Source organism: Pinus tabuliformis, chromosome 9 (assembly GCF_031772625.1).
Source record: "Pinus tabuliformis cultivar Carrire ecotype Pingquan chromosome 9, CPIR1, whole genome shotgun sequence".
Taxonomy (NCBI): Eukaryota; Viridiplantae; Streptophyta; class Pinopsida; order Pinales; family Pinaceae; genus Pinus; species Pinus tabuliformis.
The window spans coordinates 361,309,462-361,333,382 of NC_142307.1; positions in this window are offsets into that span (position 1 = coordinate 361,309,462).

Sequence of the window (23,921 nt, forward strand, 5' to 3'; positions counted from 1 at the left end):
ATCAAACATTCTAACATATATATATGTATATATGTGTGTGTGTGTGTGTGGTATTTTCCTGTCTATTATGGTACAAATGGTTTGTCTTATCTTTCACATGTTTCATAAATGTATATCCAACACGTAATTAGCTAACGCATTTGTCAATGTATTCATACATCTAGGAATATGATGATATGTAATATAATCAAAATGTCTTTCCAATAGATGGATACAGAGATACATTCGTAATATTTGAGGGTTCCTGAAGGAATATATCTCGTTGAATTGAAGGACGACAAGCTGTGAATCTAAGTTGACAACCAATTCTCTGATGCCCAGAGTGATGGCTTCTAACAACTGTTCGATAACTACAATGTATTCATCAATGTTCTTGGTTATATGACTGGGGCAGATACATTGAAGGTCAGTCAACTCAGTGTTAGGGTCATAGATAGCCCATCTCATGGATGATAGGTTTCGGGTACTATGACAAGCACCATTGGCGAAACCAACTTTAGGAGTTGCAAACATCTGCAAAGAAAGAAAATCATAGTAAACAATAAAGATGTTTGAAAACTATCACACAAAACCATGTTGTACAAAAATGAATCACACACTAATGTACATAAGTATCCATGCAAGATGACCTAGCATAGTACTTCATGAGGGAGTCCATGCTAGGACTCGGGTAATCAATCAACACAGAATGACACTACATTTTTACCATTGTCATGACATATAAGCATTGTATTGGCCAAATAATGGAGTAGAACTCATATAAGGTTTTTCCCCCATGCCCCCTGGTCGAGGGAGGGTTACCAGTCAGATGGCGACCCCATTGCAATAATGGGCTATCGATGAAAACTCGGGGAGGGTGAAAAATCATGAATCCATGAAGGGATAAAGGTGCCCTCAATTCAAAGATCTTGATCATGTCAGGGTAAACTAACACATCGATAAGCAGCGAAGAAGAGAAATATTTGAAAACAATAGACATGATCGGTGGGTGAGGCAGGAACGAGGAGCGATAATAAGTATCCATCCATGGTGGTTTCTCAAGGGACATGATTTCCATGATAAATTCATAAGCGAGGAAGGTCTTGGCTAAGGAATCAGATGATTCCAAAGTGCCAAGCCGGGGGGTTGAGAGTACATATCGAGGGAGGTCTTCAACATATTAGAATCATAGGATGTAGAGTTCGAAGCCGAAACAATTTCCACGTAATTGACTTCGGTGGGGATAAGTGGTATGACCTCGCCCCAAGGATTAACAAGATCTGGTGTAGGTATGACCCAAGGATCAGATTTGGCCAAGACCATGTTCATAGAGGCAACATGAGGAGGATCGGGTGGAAAAATTCCCATTAAGGCAGAACCTTTGAAGAGACCTGCCCCCACACTCTCATAGGGAGCACCAGAGTGCTTGACGTATGGAACATTGCCATCCGAGGAGGAAGAGGCAAAGAAGGATAGCTGACCAATAATGACAATCTTTCCTTGATCAAGAAGATAGATCACGCAAAACAAAGAGGAGGTCACGAGATGCATGGCATGAGTCCAACTTCGGTTGGGTAGAAGATTATAATTGAGATTGGTGTGAACAATCTCTACTTTAACTTGCACTATCTTGCCTTCCAGGGTGATGGCAAGGTTAGGTAAGACACCGAAGGGTCACGAATGGCACCCATCGAAAGCTTCCAAAGTGTTCAGGGATTGGTTTAGCGCAGGGGAACCAATAGCCTTCCAACATGCAGTTGACATGATGCAAGTAGAAGCACCTTCATCGATGACAGTGTGGTGGATGGTCTTCTCTTTAATGATTACGTGAATAAGAAAGGTAATCTAATGAGGGAGCCATGGAACATCATTCTCCAGATCAAAACAAATCAAATTAGAATTGTTGGGATCGATGTCCCCCATAGCTAATAGCAAAAAATTCCACTGTGATGGGTAGCTTTGGAGTACCTCGAGAGCGGACATGGCTGATGGTGCTTGAGCCAAATCCTTAACAATATTATATTGGTGAGTGGGTCGGGCATTGGGATTATACGAGGATTTCTGCAGCACACCTTGAGAGGGTGGCCACGTAGCAGAATCAGAGTTAGGCACTCAATTTGCAGAGGGCTAGAACTCAAGATAGAAGAAGAAGGTGTTGCTTCTTTTTCTTTCCCAGTTGTAGGAGCTAGAGTTTGATAATATTTTGATCTGGTAGCCACATTAATGAGCATTCTCATCATGAACACTTAAGATCTAGAGGAAGCTGATCGGGGTTGATCTACCATTTGAGTTCGCTGAGTGTTACAGGGAAAAGTGTCTATATAGAACTGCTCCATCCCACTAAGGTGTGACAGCTGCCTTAGAAACATATAGAGAAAAGCTACTTTCGTTTTTCCCTTATGAATTATAGATAGAGAGGAACAGAAAGACCAACCTCTATCTTGCGCTAATCTCCTGATTTGATTCCTCTCTTCTTTGATAGTCTTTAGCTACCTGCTCCCTTGCATGCCCAGCTTCACAAAGTACCTGTAAGATCACAGTAGCATAGCACTATACAAAGACATGGATCTATAATCATAAACAATCTAGGATCAGATGTAAATTGACCATACAAATGTAGCAAACATCAATGACACAAGAGCATGGAGGAAAACTTGAATAGCTTTTATTGATAAACAAGAAAGAGCCAAGAGGAGTTACAACCAGTTGTTCTGACCCAGCATCAACCTCTCAGCAAGGAAGCCCCTCTTCACCTCAAACAAAGCTTAGATCACCCAACAATCTGATGTTTGTCTCAAGAAACCAACAACAATTCCTTACAATATGCAAAATTCCAGCCTCTGGATCTCTAGGATGAGGGATCCATATATAGATATCTGTAATGGAGATGAGTCAGCTTATGATTTGATTAGTGTCTTCCTTCTGATAGTTCTTGCTTCCACTTGGAGATTGATGATCTCTTACTCATCCTTGGTCGAATTTAGAGAGGCAAGTGTCACAGGAGAAGATTCTAGAAGCTTCCATTGCCTCTCCACCTCGCGGAATGACAATGCCATTTGTCATTTCTCCCCCATCGCACCCCATAGAAGGGCTTTTTGAAATGCAACACACCCACACAGTGTATTTAGGTGAGATGCAACGCACTTGGCCAGTGGAGCAGCTGAAATGATCCTATTTTGACCAATTCTGAGCAGTTTTTCATGGAGAACTTCTGGGAGAAGCTGTAATCTGCTAACCTTGTTCCTTTAGGTGTTAGAACAACACTTTTAGGGACTTAGGAGCCCTTGGTTTATAGACATTTCATGCTTGGGGTTGTAGTGCCTAAAAATGTCTATAACAGTTGCCCCGTAAAGCATGAGGTCGTTAATCTTTTAATGTCGGGTGAAATGCTTTATTATGAGGATCCGAAGTTCTTTCAAGCTGGGAGGAGACCTGTAATAAGATACAATACAATACATTATCTTCATAATATTTTCATGATCTAGCTAAGGCGGGCATTTCCATGCTCAGCTCTATAAATTCATTTTCATGTTCATAGGACAGAGAATCGTCTGAGTGTAGACTGATGATTCCGATAGAGCCATCATCCTTTTGATTGGATGATTATCTGTGCAGCATTGATGTACATTTGATGTCTTTATTTCCCTGAATATATATCGCAGCCTGGATGGATGAAACTAGATTCGGGGTCTTCAATCTCGTTCGATCTTCACTAGAAGTACAAGTCAATCCATGTGAAAGTTGTTCTGGCGTCTAACATGGAAAGACATTGCCTGATTACCAGCCAATGATGTAAGTTGTTAACAGGCGAGAGAGGAATCACCGATAATGATAATGACCCTCAAGGTACTGCAGTACAATTCACGTGGTGTGAATAAAGGACTTGGCGTCGAACACCACGCAAAATCTTTCGGTCAAAGGCCATTGATGTAAACCTGTCGCCGGAAGTGAGAAACTTGCCATTGAGGCATGCAAGCTTCAAAGTACTGAATGGGGTGTTCCTAGATCAACTTCTTGGATAATGAGCTGATGTCGACGAGAAGTGATCCGTCACAGGAGGGCCTTAATGAATCCCACATCAATGACACGGAACGGAGTAAATGATTCTAATGGAGGTGAAAACGATCTAGTGATATAAGGCTCAGGGTGGCAGTCATGAAAGAATGGAGTATAAATGTATGGTAATGGGTGAGACATAGGTGAATTCTCTGAATGACTTCTCTTGAACATATCGGCGACACTGATGTGATGGATTGGTAGCATTAACCCCAAATGTGGATGGTATGATGGGACCATGGTGATGTGACCGGTGAATGAAACAACCCAACCCGACTCGAACGCAGAGTGGAAGTGTCATGTTCAAGAGCGACTTGCTACCAACAAAGTTTCTTCAAGTTTTCTTCCCAATTTTCCCCAGTCATTGCTGACCAGTACCTCTTTATTTTTGTCAAGCTTGAGGAGGATAACATATGCTTGTTCTATAATTTTCCCTTCGGGAAAACCCATCGCTATGTTTTAACGAGCCTAGCGATAGTGAAACTCGTTCTCGTCTATAGACAAGTTTGTCGCTATGAAACTTCTAACGAGTTTAACGACAAAGATAACTCGGTCCTTTTCAATTTTAGAGAGTCTAAAAAGGAACGTAAAGGTAACTCCAAAATTCCTTTTTCGTCATCTAATCCCTTAAGTCCAAAAAAGTATAAAACAATACAGAAGGGATGAATTTTCGATACTTTTAACGAGCCGAACAAAACAAGCGCTCGATCTTTTTATGTAATAATCTCTCAGGTCCAAAAAGATTAAAATTTAGAGGAGAGATAGCACTTCCGATCCCTTTAACAAGCTGGAGAGGCCAATGGCTCGGAAATCTTTTCATATTTTACGAGTTAGTTGAAAAGAGCTTAAAAGAGACTCGTCTTTTGAGGAACGAGTGATAAAATGGATAGCAACTGATTCCAGGTAAGATTTGGAATTTTCCAATCACGACAGTGTTACAAGGATGGCTAGTGAAATCACTCTTCACAGCTGTTCCTCAAAATGGGTAAACAATCAAATGGAGGTGAATGATCGGCCAATGCAAAAGTGGAGGTGATGGTGCAAACACGACCAAGGCTTTAATGGCCGAAGTACTACATTCACGTTGATTATTTACCAGGGAATAGTTCATTTTTTAATGAGCTTAAACGTGGGGGGAAACATTTGCTCATGTCGTATGTTTATTTTTTAATGAGCTTGAACTATGTGCTAAAACTGCTCGATGCGGGTTTATTTTTTAACGAGCTTGAACCCTGCAGTAACACTGCTTGTGGCGGGTTTATTTTTTAACGAGCTTGAACCCTCTAGTAACACTGCTCGTTGCGGGTTTATTTTTTAACGAGCTTGAACCCTCCAGTAACACTACTCGTGATAAGTTTGCATGCCCCCAGCGTAATAACGCAAATCGAGGTGCATGCCCCCCAAGCTTCATTGCATTCAACTCGATGGTTGGAATGAAGGTTTATCTTCGAGATCTTCGAAAGGGGATTTGTTTCATTTTTTAATGAGGTTGACATAGTAAAAGAACTATCCTCATTACTCCTTGTTTCATTTTTTAACGAGGTTGACACGAGATAAGAACCATCCTCGGAATCCACCGTATTTACAATATTTGATAGAAAATAAAAAACTGATGGATGATTAAGGTTGCTGGAATAATCTTCGTGGTAATCCAGAAGATGGGAGTGATGGTGGTAATCTTCCCATTGTGCCTCTCCTATCATCATTGATTGAATGATTCCTTCGTCTGTAGTATGTACATGCGACCAAGGATCTGAAGAAGTGCCATATTCCTTAGACCTATCTATCCAAACACTCGATGAGTGTTGATTTGGGTTTGCCTTCCAAGCCAAGAAAATTGATTGCTACAATATTTCTAAAATGGCGATGATCCATGCTGACAAAATGTTTAGGAATCTTCCGAATCCATTAGATATAGAAGATTTCACATTGCAGGTTTCCACTGTGGCCACTTCCGCCAAATTAATCGGAGGCGGTAGGGAAAAATTACCCATTAAGGCAGGGTCTTTTAGGAGGCCTACTCCAATATTTTGAAGCAAAAGATTGCTTCCATGGATCATTGGAATGCTTCCCGTAACTTGTGAACTGTTGGGGAGAAATGTTTGTTGGTCAATGATTGTAATTCCTCCTTGGAAGGGAAATGCAATCTTCCTGAAGTAGGTCGACACAACTGTGGCCATGGCATATATCCAGGGCCTTCCCAGTAGGATATTGTAATTGAGGTTTCCGTCGATTACTTCAACATCAATTTCTATTGTTTTGCCCCCCAGTTCAACTTGCAAGTTACTTAAAATCCCGTATGGAGTGTATGATCGTCCATCAAATGCTTTTAGCATTGTTGAAGATCGCGACAAGGGTGGTGAGCCTAAATTTTCCAGCAACTCATCGACATAATACATGTTGATGCCCCCTCATCAATAATTGTTCGATGAGCAGTTTTGTTGAGGGCTTTCACTTGAATCAGGAAAGCTAGTTGAGCTGGTAATTGAGGGTCATATCCTTTATGATCAAAGGCCACAAGATTGGAGTCCATTGGGCCAATACCACCTATTGCTGATAATAAAGCTTGCTTTTGGGAAGGGCAATTTTGCGGTACCTCAAGTGTCGACATAGTGGATGGCGATTGGGCCAAGTCCTTTACTATATTATAATTCTGTGCTACTTTTGCACGAGGATTAAATGTCGATTTGTGTACTACTCCCTTTGGCAACTTTATCATTGGTTCAGGAATGATGGGTGGCACAACTTCGGTCAAAGTTGTTGTCGAACTACTAGGTTGTTCATTAGCCTTGTTATTCGACAGCTGTGGATTCCCTTAATCTTTATTCCTTGTCAAAGCATCATTTTTCTTCTCTGAGATAGACAACATAAGCACTTGGGATCGGGAAGCATTTTGATTAGCAACCAGTTTGGTTCCCGGGTTTGGAAACGGATCAGTCAATACTGCTGAGGTTTTTGAACTCTTAAAGAGTTTCTTAACTTCAACTTTATGTGGACAATCTCTCGTCCAATGGTCCTCATCGCATATATGACACCCCGCAGGGGGTTTCCTTTGCCCAGAAGGGTTTGTAGAAGGTTTTTCAGGAGATGACTCATCCTGCTTCTTTTATCTCCCTTTCTTTTTCTTCTTGCCCCCTAGTTGCTTCAATTGTTTGCCCTTGTCAGTCGACACGGCATTTACTTCTGAGGCAAGAACTCTCTCATTTGCATTTTGACTAGAAATCTTACGGGCCTTTTTAGATGTAGCCTTTGTTGATTTCGTGTCTGTTGCGCCAATCACGCCATCACCGGCATGAGAGTCATTGTTTGATTTAGGAGGGGGAGGAACTAAGAATTCCAGTCTAGGAGCGTCAGGTATTTTATCGTAGAGCATGCCGGACTGAGTGTAAATCAAGTCCAAGTATTTTGCACGAACGATAACCTGCTCTTCGGTGACGACCCCCCCTTTTGCCACATCTTCCGTGATGGAAGGCAGTAATGACTTGATAAACCATTCAGCTAAGAGCTGATCGGGAACATACGTTTTCACCATTATACGACGACGTCGCCACTCATGTATATGATCAGATATGTGAGTGGCCGTCGTTTGTTTGAAGTTGGTAAGGAGTTCCGTTCCTGTTTCATACCTTATCGGTAACTGAAAATGGGTTAAAAAGGTTGTGGCTAGGGTACTGAAGTTGTCAAATGAAGCTCTAGGCAATTCGATATACCATTTTTCTACTGGAACAGTTAACGTCCTCTGAAAAAGGCGAAGCCTAATCGAATCATCGTTTAGGGTGTTTGATGAACACCACAGATGAAATGTCATCACATGATTCGACGGGTCTTCACCCGGATTTCCATTAAATTTAGGAATATCTGACGGAAGTTTATGCAGAATCACCGGCCACCAAGGGGCATAAGCAATTGGATCATTTGTCAGTCGGTTTAGATCTGGTAATTCTAGAGTTGCTACAAAGGGAAACTGTTGATTCAGGTTAGGCGAAGCATACCCAGGATAAGATGGAATCGCCTGAGCAGTGGGTCTTTGCATACCAGCATAATGTATTTGATGCTGGCAACTTTGACAAGGTTGATGGGCATAACCATTATAATATGGTTGTTGATAACCGCTTTGGAAATGTGATTGCCGATTACTTACAAAGACTTGTTGCTCAGGTCCTTGATATGATTGCTGGAATGGGGGTTGTTGAGATTGAACCAGCCATGGTTGTTGGACCATCTGTTGTTGCCCAATACTGGATGATTGACCAAGATGAGGTTTCATAGTACTTGTTTGAGCCTGAGTCGCTCCAAATAAGGAGGCACTAACTTGAGGTTGTGATTGAGCTGTCGAGACAAGAGGCTGTTGTATTGCAACCTGAGAAACTTGGGGTTGACATACAATAGGTAGCGCTTGTAATTGCGACGCAGTCACCATAGCAGGTATAGTGGGAATATTCAACACAGGGTGGACTGGTTTCATTGAATATACAACCCTTGGTTGCTGAGGCAGTATTGGTACCCAACCGCTGGATGTAATTCCAGTTTGACCTGAACTTTGTTGTAAACTCCCATATGGTTGTTCTCCGAGAGGGAACAATGAAAAGGCATACTGTCCTCCATATGGTGGAAATCCAATACTTAAAGGGTAAATTGGCCTTTGAAGACACATTGGATCAATTTTATTGAGTTTCAACATAAGAAATACTAGATGATAATCCAGATGAAGAAATAGGAACAGACCATGTCATTGAAACAGTCCCTGATTGGACTCCAACTTGTTGTTGATAACTTGCTGGGACATATGGTATACCGGCGAACATCGTTGGAGTAGCAGCAGGAGGCTCTGCCATTGCTGTGTCGGATGACACAGTCCTAGATGTCAATGGTTGTTCAGAACAATCTAGTCTATCCAAAAGATTTCCTGGCAATTCTATAAGAACTTGCGATGAAGGGAGACTAACTTCGAAGAGCAACAAGGGAAAGGTGATGATTATTCCGTTTAAAATAAATTTTAGACGCTTTGACACAACTTGTTTTTTCAATTTTTAAGAGTCGAGAAAAAACAAAAGATGACTCTAGTCACCTTCGATTTTTAATGAGCCTAAAGTGACAAGTGCTCAGATGAACCTTTTTCGTTAAGGAGTCTGAAAAGGAATGAAAGGGACTGCTCTGGAAATCTAGGTAGAGCGATTACCAAACCAATCGCAAAACTACAGAATACTTTTTACGGTACGACAGTCAATCTTCCCGAATGCTGTGTTCAGTGCATTGCGATCGATAGGGCGGCGGACACGACTTCCTATGGATAAAGGATTAAGCCTATTGTGGTCTCCCAAAATATACTCGACGGTACGTGGGAGCACAAGTCCGTACTGACACTTATCGTCTCAAAGTGGAGGAATCACCCAACCATCAGTGAGAACAACAGTTACCAGGCTTTACGACGCCGAAATACGTCTCTAGCCTAGACTTCTAAATGTTGTGCGTTAGGTTCCAAAGCGTTGTTAGATTCATTGAATTTATTTTATAGTTGATCTTGTTTATGAAGTTTGCCTTTCAGGTTCACCATGAGATGTAGATGTAATTCCTAAAATGCAATCTAAGATGATAAACAATCTTTTTATCTTCTTTGTGCAATGAAAATCCTAGCTACTAAGGAAAGAAAGACAAAATTCTTTCACAAAGAGCAAAGAGCACACTCTAAATGCACTTTCCTAAATCAAACCAATCAGACTGTCTAAATGCAAATGCACATGCATGTATTTGTTTTTTACTTTCTTAGTATATGAATGATAAGAATAAAGTTGATGCACAAATCTGAATTTCTTTTCAAGTGACAAATATCAACAAGTTTCTTTTCGAAATAAAAAATGGAGACGATCACAACACCTTACGATTTTGAAATGAATACTTGTTTTTGACACTAGAAAAATTACAAATTCAGACCAAAAACAATAGTAACAGGATAATCGACTATCAACAGCAATCAAACTCTTTCCTATGATTGAAATCGAAACTTGCGACACTTTCAAATCAAAGGACGACAGTACGATTACGCTACTTTTGCAAAGGAGAACTGAAAATGACTCAACAAACACACAAAAACATTTACAGTTCTTTTGTACAAAGGAGGCAGAATAACAGCAAGGAAAAGGGATTTCAAACAGAGATATACTGATCACAGGCAGCAAAATTCATGAATAGAACTGGAAAGAATGAATCACAGAAACCAAAACTTCACAAAGCCTAGCCTGATCAGCGCACCTGTAACACAGGGAATTTGAAATGCAGCGCACCTTGTCCACTTGGGAAGTGCGCTGAAGTTCAGATTCTCTGAACAGTAACTGTGCCGGGCCAGAAACGAGATTCTGTTTGGGTTCCGGGTCACAGTTTGCAGTTCAGTTCTTGGGTTTTGGCCCTAGCAAAAAGCAATCAGTAATGCAACAATCAGGGGTAGATCTAAGGAGGATCTAAGAGCTATCACAAGGGCAATCAGATAGTTTGTGAATCAGTTTTTTAAATCATAAATAGATCCAGTAGCTGGATTGAAGTAGCATTTATCTACTTTACATTTTTTTTGGCAAATGTAGTTCGAATGCTACCTGTAAGTTTATGAAACAAACAACAAAGAATGATAAACAAACAAACTAATTCTTCCCCAGTGGAGTCGCCATTTTGTTACAGGGAAAAGTGTCTATATAGAACTGCTCTATCCCACTAAGGTGTGACAACTTCCTTAGAAACAAATAGAGAAAAGCTACTTTCGTTTTTCCCTTATGAATTATAGATAGAGAGGAATAGAAAGACCAACCTTTGTCTTGCGCTAATCTCCTGATTTGATTCCTCTCTTCTTTGATAGTCTTTAGCTACCTACTCCCTTGCACACCCAGCTTCACAAAGTACCTATAAGATCACAGTAGCATAGCACTATACAAAGACATGGATCTATAATCATAAACAATCTAGGATCAGATGTAAATTGACCATACAAATGTAGCAAACATCAATGACACAAGAGCATGGAGGAAAACTTGAATAGCTTTTATTGATAAACAAGAAAGAGCCAAGAGGAGTTACAACCAGTTGTTTTGACCCAACATCAACCTCTCAGCAAGGAAGCCCCTCTTCACCTCAAACAAAGCTTAGATCACCCAACAATCTGATGTTTGTCTCAAGAAACCAACAACAATTCCTTACAATATGCAAAATTCCAGCCTCTGGATCTCTGAGATGAGGGATCCATATATAGATATCTGTAGTGGAGATGAGTCAGCTTATGATTTGATTAGTGTCTTCCTTCTGATAGTTCTTGCTTCCACTTGGAGATTGATGATCTCTTACTCATCCTTGGTCGAATTCAGAGAGGCAAGTGTCACAAGAGAAGATTATGGAAGCTTCCATTGCCTCTCCACCTCGCAGAATGACACTGCCATTTGTCATTTCTCGCCCATCACACCCCATAGAAGGGCTTTTTGAAATGCAACGCACCCACACAGTGTATTTAGGTGAGATGCAACGCACTTGGCCAGTGGAGCAACTGAAATGATCCTGTTTTGACCAATTCTGAGCAGTTTTTCATGGAGAACTTCTGGGAGAAGCTGTAATCTGTTGACCTTGTTCCTTTAGGGGTTAGAACAACACTTTTAGGGACTTAGGAGCCCTTGCTTTATGGACATTTCATGCTTGGGGTTGTAGTGCCCAAAAATGTCTATAACAGTTTCCCCCTAAAGCATGAGGTCGATAATCTTTTGATGTCGGGTGAAATGCTTTATTATGAGGATCCGAAGTTCTTTCAAGCTGGGAGGAGACCTGTAATAAGATACAATACAATACATTATCTTCATAAGATTTTCATGATCTAGCCAAGGCGGGCATTCCCATGCTCAGATCTATAAATTCATTTTCATGTACATAGGACAGACAATCGTCTGAGTGTAGAATGATGATTCTGATAAGCCATTATCCTTTTGATTGGATGATTATCTCTGCAGCAATGATGTACATTTGATGTCTTTATTTCCCTCAATATATATCGCAGTCCGGATGGATGAAACTAGATCCGGGGTCTTCAATCTCATTTGATCTTCAATCGAAGTACAGGTCGATCCATGTGAAAACTGTTCTGGAGTCGAACATGGAAAGACATCGCCTGATTACCAGCCAATGATGTAAGATGTTAACAGGCGTGAGAGGAATCACTGATAATGATAATGACCATCAAGGTACTGTAGTACAATTCACGTGGTCTGAATAAAGGACCTGGCGTCGAACACCACGCAAAATCTTTCGGTCGAAGGCCATTGATGTAAACCTGTCACCGGAAGTGAGAAACTTGCCATTGAGGCATGCAAGCTTCAAAGTACTGAATGGGGTGTTCCTAGATCAACTTCTTGGATAATGAGCTGATGTCGACAAGAAGTGATCCGTCATAGGAGGGCCTTAATGAATCCCACATCAATGACACGGAACGGAGCAAATGATTTTAATGGAGGTGAAAACGATCTGGTGATATAAGGTTCAGGGTGGCGGTCATGAAAGAATGGAGTATAAATGTATGGTAGTGGGTGAGACAGAAGTGAATTCTCTGAATGACTTCTCTTGAACATATCGGCGACACTGATGTGATGGATTGGTAGCATTAACCCCAAATGTGAATGGTATGATGGGACCATGGTGATGTGACCAGTGAATGAAATAACGCAACCCGACTCGGACGCGGAGTGGAAGTGTCATGTTTAAGAGCGACTTGCTACCAACAAAGTTTCTTCAAGTTTTCTTCCCAATTTTTCCAAGTCATTGCTGACGAGTACCTCTTTATTTTTGTCAAGCTTGAGGAGGATAACATATGCTTGTTCTATAATTTTCCCTTCGGGCAAACCCATCGCTATGTTTTAACGAGCCTACCGATAGTGAAACTCGTTCTCGTCTATATACAAGTTTGTCGCTATTAAACTTTTAACGAGTTTAACGACAAAGATAACTCGGTCCTTTTCAATTTTAGAGAGTCTGAAAAGGAACGTAAAGGTAACTCCAAAATTCCTTTTTCATCATCTAATCCCTTAAGTCCGAAAAAGCATAAAACAATACAGAAGGGATGAATTTTCGATACTTTTAACGAGCCGAACAAAACAAGCGCTCGATCTTTTTGTGTAATAATCTCTCAGGTCGAAAAAGATTAAAATTTGGAGGAGAGATAGCACTTCTGGTCCCTTTAACGAGCTGGAGAGGCCAATGGCTCGACAATCTTTTCATATTTTACGAGTCAGTTGAAAAGAGCTTAGAGGAGACTCGTCTTTTGAGGAACGAGTGATAAAATGGATAGCAACTGATTCTAGGTAAGGTTTGGAATTTTCCAATCATAGCAGTGTTACAAGGATGGCTAGTGAAATCACTCTTCATAGCTGTTCCTCGAAATGGGTAAACAATCAAATGGAGGTGAATGATCAGCCAGTGCAAAAGTGGAGGTGATGGTGCAAACACGACCAAGGCTTTAATGGCTGAAGTACTACATTCACGATGGTTATTTACCGGTGAATAGTTCATTTTTTAATGAGCTTAAATGCGGGGAGAAACATTTTCTCATGTGTTATGTTTATTTTTTAACGAGCTTGAACTATGTGCTAAAACTGCTCGATTGAATGGTCTCTTTTTGACTTTACCATAAATAGCTTTGTTCTTTCAAATATTGTACTGTATTTTCAAATGCTTCATCAAACTAGTCAGAAATGAATAATATATGCTTGCAAAACGAGTTAGAACACTAATATTTTACTTTGAACTACGTAAAAAGTAATGAAAAAGTGTTTTTACCTCTCATTTTACCATTTCATTTGAACTTTGGTTTGTTGGAGCTTTGGAGGTGCTTTCCCCCTTTGATTTTCATCAGCTGATTTCAGGAGATTCTATGGACAATTCTCGGCGCCATTTGGACCAGGTAGGAGCTAAACTTGAGCTCTTTCATTTCACGCTTTCCATTTTGCATTCTGAGCTTGATTCCTGGTTTTTCTGAGCTTCTGGGGTTTGAAAAACTCGTTCTGCATTCAGTGCACCCTCTGTGTATCGAAAGGTGCGTTGGATGTGGGCCTATCTAATGGCCATATGACATGCAACGCACCCAGAGCACTACTGTAGGTGCGATGGGTGCAGAGAAGGAATTTTATGCATAGTTTTTGATGGAAATTTTGCTTGTTTCTTACCAAAATCAGGATCTAACTCTTCTCTTGTTTGTTTTTCAGAGATCTTTGGAGTAAGATGAGCATTAATTGGCGAGAACGTGAGCATGAAGAAGAGGACATGCTTGCCCTACATGATCCGGTTACAATAAACGCACTGCGGAACTGTGGCTTGCTGAAGTTTTTCCGCATTTCTAGCATGAGACAACAGATCAACTTACTGCAGTATTTGCTCGATGCTTGGGATCCTACCAACCAGGTTTTCCAGATCAGGGGCAAATCCATCCCCTTGACTATAGTAGACATCTATTTCTTGATTGGCTTATCGAGGCAGGGTGCCCCCATCTCTTTATCAGGTTTGGCCCGAGGAGGTGAATCTGTGAGAGATTATGTTCGCTGGTACTACAGAGAGGGATCTCAGCCGAGTAAAGACGACAAGATCATCATCCGTGATGTCACTGACAGGTCCCTCAGGACTATTCTGTTTACTTTTGGTAGGATGGCTGGTGGTCCCGCTCTTCATGTAGCCAACCGATCTTATATGCAGTATGCCTTGGAATGCCTCCAACCGAAGGTGTTCAACTGGTGCGACGCAGTACTTCTTGTGATGAAAGAACAGTTGTCCAAGGTAAAGAGCGGGAGGTTGAAGAACTTTGGGTATGGTTCTATTTTGACCACCTTTGCCTTGGAAAAGATACCACTGATGCAGCCGCAGTATATTGCACTCGATTTACCTTCACCTACTGAACCACGTATGCAGAGATGGGTTGACCATATGTCTAGGCACGTTGGTCAGTCTCAGATTTCATTTTCTGATACCTTCTTCAGGTGGTTTGATCATCAGGAGATGGTTTATTCCGAGTATCCATATGCTGGCATGGACTTCCGGGGTGATCCAGATTTAGTACTGCCGGATGGCGAACAGTGGGGCGCCATTGGTAAATTCTTTGACCATATTCTTGTTTATCATGTTTCATTTATAATGTCCTTGTGATTTATTCTGTCAAGACTTTAATCAAACTCATGTGTACATGCAAATGTTGGTCCTGTTCGGCCCATAGCACACCTGAGAGTGCCAGTTGCCGCCCCAGCAGGAGAGGCTGTTGGAAGGGCTATCCTTCGCGACCTCGATGTGGCTGAGACCCTTACAACATTACAGGAGCAGGTTGAGGGCCTCACTCTTGGTATTCCAGATGTGAGGACTGACAAGCTACCTTTGAGGTTACAGCGACATACTACTGGTGTGCCAAGACGATGGACTCGTCTCTTACGCATGATCGCATAGGCTGTGACTTGCTATCACGAGCATCATTAGACTAGGGTGCCCCCTAGCATTTTGAGTTTTTGGTTATTTGACCAATTTTGTCTTGGTTACAGAACATTATGTGTAAACCATAAACAGTTATATATATTTTTGATTTTCGGAGTTTTATTTTGGTTAAGTTACATGATCCAAATGCAAACATTGATGGTATGTTTCTTTTTATAAATGTTGCAAATGTCTACCTAACACATAATTTTCCAATGAGTCAGTTAATGTGTTTAAGTTTCTGGAAATATGTCGATATTGAATAAAATCAAATTGTCTTTCCAAAATCTTAACCCTTAGGAACATGGGATAAATAGCTGGATTTCGGACAGAATAGATACCAGTGAGTTGTAGTATTACGAGTTGTGAGTCTAGCCTGACAAACAGTCGGCGTATACCATGTGTGATGGCATCAGAGAGAAGTTCTATCAACGCGCTATATTCAACGATGTTATTTGTTGATCGACCAATACATACCCCTCTGAAACTTACTAACTCACCGCTTGGATCAAAAATAGCCCAGGCTGCGGAAGATAGGTTCCGCGAACTATGACTCGCTCAATCTGCATATCCAACATATGACTCCAATAGGTTTGACATCTGCAACAAATGTAAAAAGTGGATTACTTGATCAAAATAAACACTTTAGCGAAAACAAAAACATAACAAAAGCATACAGGTTACCATTACACATAGTAATGCTTGGGGTACAACCCATTACGAGGTTGTGCCAATGGAATTCCATCATAATCCATTAACTCGTAGGCTCCTTTTGCTAACACCCACTCAACAATATAAGGGCCCATCCATAAAGACTTAAATTTACCTGCTCCCAATTTATCGGATTCTTGGTCGTAAAGCAAGACCAAGTCACCTTCTGAGAAGACACGGGGTTTGACATTTTTGTCGAACTGTGCTTTGACTCATTCCTTATGGGCTTCGTTAGCCAAAGCGGCATCACGACGGGTTTCATCCAGTTGGATTAGTTCCATGAAACGAGCTTCTTCTTCTGAAGTTACGGGGAGGAGATCAATTGCGAGTTTGAGGGACGATATTTCGCACTGGATTGGTAAGACTGCTTCCAGGCCGTATACCAGTTGGAAAGGTGTAAACCTGGTCGCATTCCTTACCGATGTTCGGTAAGCCCACAAAGCGGAGTATAGGATTAGGTGCCATCTTCTTTTGTGAACTCCAATCATCCTTTGCATCATGCATTTCAGAACCTTGTTGATTGCTTCAACTTGTCTGTTGGCTTGCGGGTAATATGGAGTAGAGCTGTCGTGAGACAACCCTAGTTTGGCAGCTAATTCAACCATCATGTGATTGCGAAAATGCGATCCATGATCTATGACTATAGCTTGTGGTACGCCGAATCTGGCGACTACATGATCGAAAAAGAAGAGGGCAGCTGTTTCACCAGTATTATCTAATGTAGGCATCGCCTCGACCCATTTGGTAAAATAGTCAACTGCGACTATGATATACCCATGCCCCCCAGTCGAGGTGGGGTTACATGTCATGAAATCGATGCCCCATTTGGCAAATGGCCCAACAGCAACTATTGGCTGCAGAGGTGCGGGTGGTTTTCTGGTTTTGCTATCGAAAATTTGACAAGCATGGCAACTTCTGACTACGGTTATGCTACTGTGATCTTACAGGTACTTTGTGAAGCTGGGCGTGCAAGGGAGCAGGTAGCTAAAGACTATCAAAGAAGAGGATCTATAATCATAAACAATCTAGGATCAGATGTAAATTGACCATACAAATGTAGCAAACATCAATGACACAAGAGCATCGAGGAAAACTTGAATAGCTTTTATTGATAAACAAGAAAGAGCCAAGAGGAGTTACAACCCGTTGTTCTGACCCAACATCAACCTTTCAGCAAGGAAGCCCCTCTTCACCTCAAACAAAGCTTAGATCACCCAATAATTTGATGTTTGTCTCAAGAAACCAACAACAATTTCTTACAATATGCAAAATTCCAGCCTCTGGATCTCTAGGATGATGGATCCATATATAGATATCTGTAATGGAGATGAGTTAGCTTATGATTTGATTAGTGTCTTCCTTCTAATAGTACTTGCTTCCACTTGGAGATTGATGATCTCTTACTCATCCTTGGTCGAATTCAGAGAGGCAAGTGTCATAGGAGAAGATTCTGTAAGCTTCCATTGCCTCTCCACCTCGCGGAATGACACTGCCATTTGTCATTTCTCGCCCATCGCACCCCATAGAAGGGATTTTTGAAATGCAACGCACCCACACAGTGTATTTAGGTGAGATGCAACACACTTGGCCAGTGGAGCAGCTGAAATGATCCTGTTTTGACCAATTCTGAGCAGTTTTTCATGGAGAACTTCTGGGAGAAGCTGTAATCAGTTGACCTTGTTCCTTTAGGGGTTAGAACAACACTTTTAGGGACTTAGGAGCCCTTGGTTTATGGACATTTCATGCTTGGGGTTGTAGTGCCCAAAAATGTCTATAACACTGAGATAGAAAGGGATCTTTAAGGACAGCAGGGGTCCCTTTGATCAGGCGAATAAGTTTAGATCATCATGGACAATGCTTAGTATAGTGATCCTCCTCACAAATGAGGCAGGGATACTTAGGTTTTCATTGTGAAGATTCACCAGTAGATTATTTGGGAGGACCCCATTTCAGGGCATCAGATTTAGCTTTGCCTTTTCCTTTCTTTTCCCCTTTCGAGGATTTGTCACTGCGATAGAATGGACAACATGGACCTCTGAGGTTCTACTAGGGCCTGGCAGGTTTTGAGATGAAGTATTAGGAACAACATTTGAGACTGACTTCCGTTTGGAAGAATTTTTAGTAGGGATTTAGGATAGTGAACCAATAAATCTGTCAACAGGAGGAAGAGCTGGTGACTTCGATGCTGTGAGATCGAATGATGGCTATGGAGCATTGGGTAACAACTCGTATAAGGTTCCAGACTGAGAGTAGACCAGATCCAAGTAATGGGCATGGGAAATGGCTTGCTCTTCAGTGATGCATCCACCCGTAGCTATATCACAAGTAATTGGGGCTATGAATTATTTCGTAAACCATTTAATGAGCAACTAATCATCTATTTCAAACATGATCAGGTGACGTCTACATCTCCATTTATGGATATGATCAGAGATGTGCATCGCAGTTTCTTGCTTAAGCGATGTAAGCAAATAGGTGTCAGTTTCATAATGAACTGACAGCTAACAATGCGTGAGGAAAGCGATGGTTAATGAATTGAATTCATGGAATGTACTTCGAGGTAGCTTGATGTACCATTTCGTTGTGGCACCTGTGAGGGTCCATTGGAAAAGACGAAGAAAAATTGAAACATCCATGTATGAGTTTGAAAAGCACTAGAGGTGATATGTCATGACATGGGCCTGAGGATCTTCTTTAGCTTTTCTATCGAACTTTGGGTAATCACTTGGTATCTTGGACGACACTGGAGGCTAGTACAGCGAATGAAGGATCGGATCATTCATAAGGCGCGATATATCTATCAACTCAAGTGTAGCCAAAAAAGGTAATTGAGTGTCAAAAGGTATGGGAGGTCAACGAGCGGGCCCATAGGCAGGAGCCCATCCTTGTTGGTAAGGATTTTGGCCCATAGTGAGGGATTATGGCCATATGGCATCTGAGGTTGCCCCCATTGTGGATTACCTTGACCAATGGGAGGATTCTAACCTTGAATACCTTGAAATTATCTAGGCACACATTGCTAATAGGCAATGTATGGGTTAAAATTCTGTCGAGCCTACTGACCTTGGACATATGGATATGGGACCTGTTGTCCTAGAACATAGGGTTGTTAAGCCTATTTTCCTTGAACAACAGGGTTATAGACCTGCAATCATTGGGCATAAGGTTGATACAATTATTTCCCTTGGACGTAGGGGTTTTGTACTGTTGGGTGTGGAGCCTGATTATCTTCTATATTCAAAGGTCTTAGCTAGATGCATACCCAAGGAAGACTATACACCCCTCCATGTGGGGGGGACTTGTCCCCCCCGCAGGGGTCCGGGGGGGCTAATCCCCCCATGCTGGGGGGTCTGGGGGCTAGTGGTCCCTCGGTGGGGGTTTGGGGGCAGCACCCCCGAAGCCAAAAATAGATGTAAAATTGCCTTGTAAAAGTCTAGTAATTTCTAGTCAATCTGGGCTGTGCATTAGGCAGATGATCTGACGGTGGAAGTTATGTTGAGTTTAGGATTTTTTTGCCCTAGAAGGCAACCCCTTACTATATATAAGGGAATTTTATTGTGTCTATGTATATCTGTATTCTAAGTGAGGAAGAGAGAAGAGATTGAGAGCGAAGGGGGAGTTACAGTAGATCTGTTATAGGTTATATCTCTTTAGTTTATTGGATAATATAATAAAAGAAAGACTAGTTGTTTCTCCGTGGACGTAGCCCAAACTGGGTGAACCACATATATCTATGTCTCTCATTTTTTATGCATTTTCTGTGTTTATATTTCTACAATATTTTATGTGTTCCATTGCTCTGTAATATATAGTTTTATAACAACTGGTATCAAAGTTGAAGGTCTATTTGGCTAATAAACTCGCAGGAGAGAAGGGTTCCTGGTTCGAGTGGGAGCAATGGAAGAAGATGGTAGGTTTAGGGTTGAAAAAGTCAACGGCCAAAACTACCAATTGTGGAAGATGCAGATGAAAGATTATATGTATCAAAGAGATCTGTACCTACCATTGGGCGGAAATACAAATAAGACGATGAGTATTACAGACATAGAATGGGATATTCTTGACAGAAAGGCACTTGGAACAATACGGCTATGCCTAGAAGCATCGGTAGCATTTAATATTTCAAAGGAAACGACAACAGAGTGTTTAATGTCGGCATTGGCCAAACTATTTGAAAAACCCTCGGCCTCAAATATGGTATTTCTTTTGAAGCATTTATTTAATATGAAGATCTCAAAAGGTGGATCTATTGCAGACCATTTAAATGATTTTAATACAGTTACCAGTTAGTTAAGTTCTGTAGGGGTAAATTTTGATGATCAAGTTAGGGCTCTGTTGTTTTTGTGTTCATTGCCAGAATGTTGGAATGGCTTAGTTATGGCCATTAGTAACTCTGTCTCTGGATCTAGTACTTTAAAGTTTGATGATGTTGTTGGTGCAATCCTTAGTGAGGAAATGCAACGGAAATGCTCCGGTGAGACATCAAGTAATGCTTTGACTGCAGAGACTAGTGGAAGAAAAATGGAAAGAGGAAAGAGCTCAGGTTATCATAGTAAGTTAAGAAAAGGCAGATCCAAGTCCAGATCGAGGATAGTGTGCTGGAAATGCGGGAAGAAAGGACACTTGAAGAAAGACTACAAGCATCGAAAGGGAAAAGAACGAGACACGTAGCAAGAAACTAATCATGAAGTGAATGTAACATGCGATGTGTTGCAAGATGCTTTGATTATTTCATTAGAAAATATTATTGATGCCTGGGTGGTAGATTCAGGGGCCTCATTCCATGCCACACCTGATAACAAACATTTTCATGATTATGTTCAAGGAGATTTTAGATATGTTCAATTGGGTGATGATAAACCCTGTAAAATCGTTGGAATGGGTACAGTTTTCATAAAACAGCAAAATGGAAATCAATGGCTATTAAAGGAGGTAAGGAATGTTCCAAATCTAAAGAAAAATTTTATTTCAACAGGGTATTTCGGAGGTGAAGGTTGTGCAACTACTTTCACAGATAAAACCTGGAAGGTCACTAAAGGATCCCTGGTAATAGTGAAAGGAGAAAAGGTTGGTACATTGTACTTGTGCAATGGTATTTCTAATTCTATTAATGCTTTAACCTCTACAGGAGAAGATACGGCATTGTCACATCATAGGCTCGGGCACATGAGTGAGAAGGGGATGCACATTCTTCACTCAAGAAATTTGTTGCCAGGTTTGAAGCATGTTGATTTAAAATTCTGTTAAAATTGTGTTTATGGAAAACAGAAGAGAGTCAAATTCCTTAGAGTTGGGAAAGAAAAGAAGAGCAAAAAATTAGAGCTTATGCATACATATGTATGGGGACCTACTCAGGTATCATCTCTTGGTGGCTCTCGTTATTATGTTACTTTTATTGATGATGCAACTAGAAAAACCTGGATTTATTGTATTCGAAATAAATCTGATGTATTTGATACTTTCAAGAAATGGAAAGCTTCGGCTGAAAATGAGACAAGGAAAAAGTTGAAGTGTCTCAGATCAGATAATGGAGGCGAATATTGCAGCAAAGAGTTTGATAGGTACTGTTCAGAGAATGGAATTCACAGAGAGAAGACAATTCCAGGAACACCACAAGAAAATGGTATGTCAGAAAGGATGAACAGGACAATCATGGAGCATGCAAGGTGCATGAGATTGCACGTAGGATTGCCTTTACAATTTTGGGCAGATGTTGTAGATACTATTGTTTATCTAATAAACAGAGGGCCTTCAAGTTCCTTGGATGGTGGTATTCTAGACAAGGCATGGATAGGTAAAAAGGTAAACTACTTATTTTTAAAGACTTTTGGTTGTGAAGCCTTTGTCCACATTAACAAAGAAAATAGAACAAATATTGAGGCAAAATAAAAGAAATGTACCTTTATTGGATATGGTGTTAATGATTTTGGTTATTGCTTATATTATTATGAACATCACAAAATCATTAGGAGAAGAGATGTAATATTCAACGAAAAGGTATTGTATAAGGATCAGCTGCAAGAAAAGAAATAGGAAAAAGAAAACAAAGAATACACAGTGCCTGACGATATCACAAGAAAAGTGATGGTGCCTGAAAATCATAATGATCAATAGCCAGAACAACAACCACAACAGACACAAGCACTTCAAACACTTGAAAGTGGTGTCAGAAGTTCTACTAGGATAAGTAGACCCCCTTAATGATACTCTTCTTCACTATATTATGTATTGTTGACTGATTCTGGTGAACCAAAATGTTATGAAGAAGCAGTGTAGGTAGAAACTAGGAAGTAGTGGGAGAAAGCCATGAAAGAAGAGATGGAGTCCTTAGCACATAACCAGACTTGGGACTTAGTCAGGTTGCCTGCAGGTAAAACAACATTGCAGAATAAATGGTTTACAAGTTGAAGGAAGAAGATGGAGGTAGAAAAAGGTATAAAGCTAGACTTGTGGTGAAAGGGTTTGCACAGAAAAAGGGTATAGACTTTGATGAGATATTTTCTCCTGTTGTGAAAATGACTTCAATCATAACTATTCTAAGTCTAGTAGTAGCTGAAGATTTACATCTTGAGAAGTTAGATGTAAAGACAACCTTTCTCCATGGGGATTTGGAGGAAGAGATATATATGCAGCAGCCACAAGGATATGAGGTAAAAGGGAAGGAGAAACTAGTGTGCAAGTTGAAGAAGAGCTTGTATGGCTTAAAACGGGCTCCAAGGCAATGGTATCTAAAATTTGACAAGTTTATGTCTGAACAAGGTGATACTAGATGTCACTCTGATCATTGTGTTTATCTAAAAAAGCAAAACGATGGTAGCTATATTATATTGTTATGCTATGTAGAGGACATGCTTGTTGCAGGTTCTGACATGCAGGAAATAAATGTGCTCAAAAGGAAATTGGAAAACTCATTTGCAATGAAGGATTTGGGTGCTGCAAAACAAATCCTTGGTATGAGAATAATTAGAGACAGGAAGAATCACAAATTAACATTGTCTCAAAGTGAGTACATAGAAAAGGTGTTGAAAAGGTTTAATATGAAGAATGCAAAACTAGTTGGTATACCTTGGGCTAGCCGTTTCAAATTAAGGAGGCGTGTCCCAAGACTCAGGAAGAAATAGCTCATATGTCTAAAGTTCCATATGCATCAGCAGTTGGAAGCTTAATGTATGCAATGGTCTGCACAAGGTCTGATATTGCACATGCAGTGGGAGTTGTAAGTAGGTACATGAACAATCTAGGAAAAGAACATTGGATGGCGGTGAAGTGGATTCTCAGGTATTTGAGAGGTACCACAAATCAAGCATTATGCTTTGGTGGTTCAAATATTGCTCTACAGGGATATGTTGATGCAGATATGGCAGGTTATAGAAATAACAGGAGGAGCACAACATGGTATGTGTTTAATGTAGGTGGGAAAATTGTCAGTTCGGTCTCAAAACTACAAAGTGTTGTTGCACTCTCAACAACAGAAGCAGAGTATGTTGCTACTACAGAGGCTAGTAAAGAAATGATTTGGTTACAAAGGTTTCTGGATGAATTGGGTATGAAACAAGAGTTGGGCAGGTTATACAGTGACAACCAGAGTGCCATACATCTTGAAAAGAACTCTGCATTTCATTTCATGACTAAACATATACAGCTCAAGTACCATTTCATATGGTCAGCATTGGAAGATGGACAGTTAAAGATGGAAAAGATACACACTA